This window comes from Balaenoptera borealis, assembly GCF_965194805.1.
Source record: "Balaenoptera borealis genome assembly, chromosome: 5".
In the NCBI taxonomy this organism is placed as follows: Eukaryota; Metazoa; Chordata; class Mammalia; order Artiodactyla; family Balaenopteridae; genus Balaenoptera; species Balaenoptera borealis.
In genome coordinates, this window is record NC_138862.1 from 14166141 (window position 1) to 14171939 (window position 5799).

Here is a 5799-nt window from a genome sequence, read left to right on the forward strand (position 1 = left end):
TTGCAACTATATTTTATTAAACTTTTTTTTTATTTCTTTTTTTTTTTCTGTGGACCATATTTAAAGTCTTTATTTAATTTGTTACAATATTGCTTCTCTTTTATGTTTTGTTTTTTTGGCCATGAGGCATGTGAGATCTTAGTTCCCTGACTGGGGATTGAACCCACACCCCCTGCATTGGAAGGTGAAGTCTTAACAGCTGGACCACGAGGGAAGTCCCTATATTTTATTTAATGTTGTAACCATGGTGACAAAACTATGGCGAGAAGCACAGGGACTGGGTCAGGAAACCTGTGTTCTGCTGTGGTCGGTCATCAACAACCCACGCTTCAGTGCTTGAAATAAGTTTTATTTCTATTTTCACATTGTTGCTGTCTTCATTTGAGGATCCAGGCTGATGGAAAACCATCATCCAGAACATTGCCAGACACAGATGGAAAAAGAGAATATAGCACAGCTTACACTGACTTTTAAAGTGTCTATCCAGTCACTTCTGATCACATTTCATTTGCCAAAAATTTGACACGGCCAAACCGACTTCAAATGTGTGGGCAAGCACAGTTCTACCAAGTGGCCAGAAGGAGAGAGCTGGAATAATTATGAACAAATCTAATGACTACCAAAGAGATATTTTCCATAAAAATCAGGATACCTTTGAGAGACTGGAAGACAAATGCAATTTGGGAGGAATATATAGGAGCTCCTGAGGTATATGTTGATGTTCTCTTTTGACTGGTTGCTGAGTTTATAGGTATGAGTATTCTTTAAACTGTACATACATATTTCCTTATACTCCTTATTCATGTGCTATATTTCATAATAAAAGATAAAATAAAATATGAAAGAAGAACCCTTTACAATGTATATCTCATACATGGTAATATAGTTGTAGAAAATATTTGGAAGATTGAAGAAATACTGTCAACTCTCTTAGAGGGAGAAGTTGGGAGAGATGAAAAGGACAATTTTATATTTCATTTTATACCATTCTGTTTAAATATCTTGCTTATCATGTACATGGTTTGCTTATAGAATGAAAGGTTAATTTAAAAAGTGGTATTAAAAACAACAAGACATAGAATAAAAAAATGCTACTGGCCTCAGTGTGAGACATGTGTGTTTGCTCCCCAACTATAGAGTAAGACCAGTGCTGGAAGAAGAGGGGACAAGGCATGGAAAGTGTTTCTCAACGTCGAGTGGAAGGAGTGGGAGGTCCTCAAAGTGGATGGGGAAGAAGGACCATCCATCACAATATCAGAAAGAGGTGTGAACATGACTTGTCATCAAGCCACACCAGAGCATGGACCTCTGAATGACCCATCACGGGGCGGGGGTCACTGGCTAACAGCTCAGACCCTCCCCAGGCTGCAGGAAACAGAGGCTGGAGAGGACTTGGTCAATTTGTGTGAGGGTGGGCTTCTGACAGATCAGGCTCCGCCTGCCCACGGTGGAAGTGAACCAGACCAGCTGGAAATTTCTTAGGAACTGGGCAGAGGTAGGTAGTGGATATAGTGTGCATGTAATTAAAAGTTAATTATGTAAGAAATAGCATCGAAACTGTCTTTGCTCCAGGTTGTTGGGTAGATCTATTTATTATGACGGAAAAAAAACCAACAACCCTTCATTGGTGCATTGAAATTCCAGTCCAAAATGTGGAGAATGTGACCTTTGAATTATTCCTTGAGGACTGAATAGGGTTTATTTTAGAGAAATGAGGCGGGGTGTTCTAGACAAGAAAGCATGGAGACATAGTATGGGGGTGTAAAACAGGAACAGGGAGTTCATTTTGGCTGGCTTCTGGGGCCTTAAAGAGAAGCAGAAAAAGAAAGACGATTTGGGTCTGTATATTAGTTTTCTGTGGCCGCTGTAACATATCACCACAAACTGGGTGCTTTAAAACAACAGAACTTTACACTCTCACAGTCCTAGAGGCCAGAAGTTCAATTTTAGTTTCACTGGTCTGGAATCAAGGTGCCGGCTGGGGCTCGCTCCCTCCAGAGGCTCTAGGAGAGAATCTGTCTCTTCCAGCATTTAGTGGCTGCCAGAATTCTTTCACTTAAGCTGCATCACTCCGGTCTCTGCCTCTGTCTTCACATCTCTTCTCTTTTCTGTGTGTCAAATCTCCCTCTGCCTCCCTCTTAAAAAGGACACTTGTGATTGCATTTAGGGCCCTCCTGGACAAGTCAGGATAATCTTCTCAAGTCAAGATGCCTTAATTTAATCACATTTGCAAAGATCCTTTTTCCTTATAAGGTAACTTTTATATGTTCTAGGAATTAGGACCTATATCTTTGGCCATTATTCAGCCTACTGGAATCCAGGTCATAAAAGTTAGTCCTTGAGGTTTCTGTGCCTAGAAAAATGAAGATCTGGAAAGTGCTGGGATTTATGGACATTATTGTCTGATAAGTAAATCCTGCTGCCTCTAGCCTGGACAGGTGTTACATATTGGTTTATTGTGCCTGACTGTGTTTTTGTGCAAAAACAGGTATGTGGCCCTTGGACACTATAATTCCTTCAAATTACTCCATGCCTGAGAAAGAGCTTTTATTTGATAGCTCCTGGTACTATTATTATTTCTTTTGAAAATAGGATGGGGGACATTTGTATGAGACTCATTTGGGAGCCAGTTGGTCTGTACATTTAAACCAAAAGGCAAAAATCTTTTCTGAGCTCAGTTTCCTTGTAAGTGAGCATCAATCATATTCATTAAAATTATAATTGCCTTCATCGACAGGACTGCATGAGTTGGCCTGGGATCACGGGGAGGTCCTGGTACATGTATCCCATTTATTTCTGTCCCAGTTGGAATCCGTAGTGCAAATCACAAATAAGAAGAAAAAACAATTTTACTAAGTGTATTGGTATGAAAGGAAACAATTTTACTAAATGTATTGGTATGTCAAAGAGAATAGAATGATTATTTGTAAGTCGGAGCAAGTGATATATTTCTCATTGAGTCAATTTTTGATTCAGTAAAAAGTTATTGCCTCTTCTATGATTGTTCTTGATGCCTCAATCTTCATTCTTTACGGAAATAATTTTGTTCATGTCTCAGTTGAATGTCATCTTGAAACTCTTAAAACAGTATTTCTGGCAGTATTTTTTGTTTGTTCGGGGGGAAGTTAATAAGGCAGAAATGGAAACAGCTCTTGTTTTTGGTGTTTCCTTGGTCACGCTGATTAAAAACACATTTTCAAGTCTTTCAAAGTGCAAACCAAAGACTTCAGAGGAGACATTGCCTGTTAATGCCACAATCTTTGGTCTCATATAGCCCATGAGTCAGTTAGTGAAGATAAAGCCCTGCTTGATGCCATGTGGATAGAAGTCCAGTGGAACAGAATGGCCAGCCCTCGTAAAATTACCAAGTTCAAGATGTTGCACGCAGCAAATATATAAAATTAAAGAATGCTTCAATATCATGGGAAAATAATTCTATAAATCAACACTGGAAAGGAATATGTTTTTATTGTATCACCCAGTATAATACAAGTTCCATATGTACATACATCTGAGTTTTCAGTCTGTAAGACAAAGTAGGTATTATTATTTCCATTTTATAGATGAGAAAACTGAGACCTAGAGAAGCTGTGATATGACCAAGGTGGCTCCTAGTGGCAGAAGCGGGACCAGAACCCCAGTGCTCTTTTCACTCCTCTGTGCTACGGTGGCAGTTGGCAAAGCCTGTTTCAAAGACTTAGTGTTTGTGGGACTCCCCCCTCCCACTTTTGCATTTCTTGTGTGAATGCCTGGATCAGAACATACAACTTGCCCTAGTAAGGGGGGGTATGTGGTAAGAGGGAAATGATCCTTGTTCTTAATCCAAAAAGATATTGGGGCAATATTGTACCAAAGGATAAAGAAAAGGAATACTTTCTTCCTCCAGATCAGTGCTCCTCAAGAATGATGTAAAAGGCCACTTGTATTGGAATCACTTGGGATACTTACTAACCATTTTGCTTCTCATGCCAAACCTCTGAGGCAGATGGTAATAAAGCACACTAATGTTTGAGTATCACTGTCCTTGACTCTCTTGCCCTTTGATTGATATATCTATTCCTCTCCCCTCCTTTTAATTCCCTATTATCTACCATGTCCACTGGAAACATCAACCAATGTCACTACTATAGCGATCAACTGCAGACTTGTTTTGCTGAAGGAGTCAAGCCTATAACATCCCCACCTTCTTCTTGCTTAGGAGTGACAGGTGTAGCAGTTTGACTGAATGGCTGGAGTCTGATCTAAACGACCTGCTGGGTGTGCTGGTTTAGGCCCTAGAGAGCCATGTGGTAGCGCAGCAGCAGAGCACCAGCTTCTGGGTCCATTTCCTGGCTGTGCTCCACATAGAGGGTGGAGGTCCTTGACCACTGCAAGGCAGGCACAGATAAGAGGGAGGGCTCAGGGAGATTCTGGTAGTTACTTGGGGACTGAGATCCAATGCTGATTTCTATCACATGCCTCTTGTAAGCAATGTCCTTAGTCAAAAAAGGTAAATTTCCTTTAATTTATATGGCTTATATTAAGGAATATTCTTTTTTGCTTTAGAAGCCCCATTACTACCTCCACCTCAAATCACCCCCAACTTCTTGCCCACCTTCTCCATTGCTAACCAAACACTATTTTGCACAAGTTTCACTCTTTATGTGCTTTAGGAGAGCAAACCTTAGATTCAACCACAAAAGGTCTTCCCTGGTGGTGCAGTGGATAAGAACCCGCCTGCCAATGCAGGGGACATGGGTTTGAGCCCTGGTCCAGGAAGATCCCACATGCCGCGGAGCAACTAAAGCCCGTGCGCCACAACTACTGAGCCTGCTCTCTAGAGCCCAAGAACCACAACTACTGAGCCCATGTGCCACAACTACTGACCCCGCGCACCTAGAGCCCATGCTCCGCAACAAGAGAAGCCACTGCAATTAGAAGCCCATGCACCGCAACGAAGAGTAGCCCCCCGCTCACCACAACTAGAGAAAGCCCAGGCGCAGCAAGGAAGACCCGACGCAGCCAAAAATAATAAATAAATAAAATAAAATAAAATTTATATATAAAAAAAAGGATGAACCACAAGGAATGAATAATGATTGGTCTAAGCCAACCAAGGAGGATCTGTACTCCTTGCCAGTGATTGGCTCAGACAAGGTCATGTGATATAATTCTGGCCGATGTGATACAAGGGGATGTCTGTGGAGGGGATTCTGAAAAAAAATGTTTTCTTCATACTCAAAAATAGGTGATCATGAAGAAAAATTATTTTCTGCTGCTGATATTTTTGTTTCTGCATGTGATGCTTGGAACTGTGGCAGCCATCTTGGGATAAGAAAGGAAATTAATCTGAGTAGACCATGTGAAGGGTGGCGGAGAGGAAAGATAGAAGGAACCCTGGGTACTTGATGAGCTCACTAGGATGCCTAATTGACTAACCCTGCAACCTTCTCATCTCAGGACCTTCTGTTACGTGAGATAATGACCCCTCTTAAGTCACTTTGAACTTGTGCATGTCCTTGTTTGGGTTTACTTGCAGATAAAAGCTTCCTAATGGATACATACTATAAAAAAATCAATTCTGACCCATTAGCTGGAGGGAAGGAACATGGCAAATATTCAGATTTGCACCTAATGGACACATCAGAAGTCGAGGAGGCAGCCTGTGCTTTAGAATGGAGATTCCAGAGCAGTGTTTTCCAAAATTTAATATGTATTTGAATAACCAGGGGATTTTGTTAAAGTGCAGATCTGATTGATTAGTTCTGGGCTGGGACCCTACATTCTGCATTTCTTGTATGGTCCGAGGAGATACTTTTG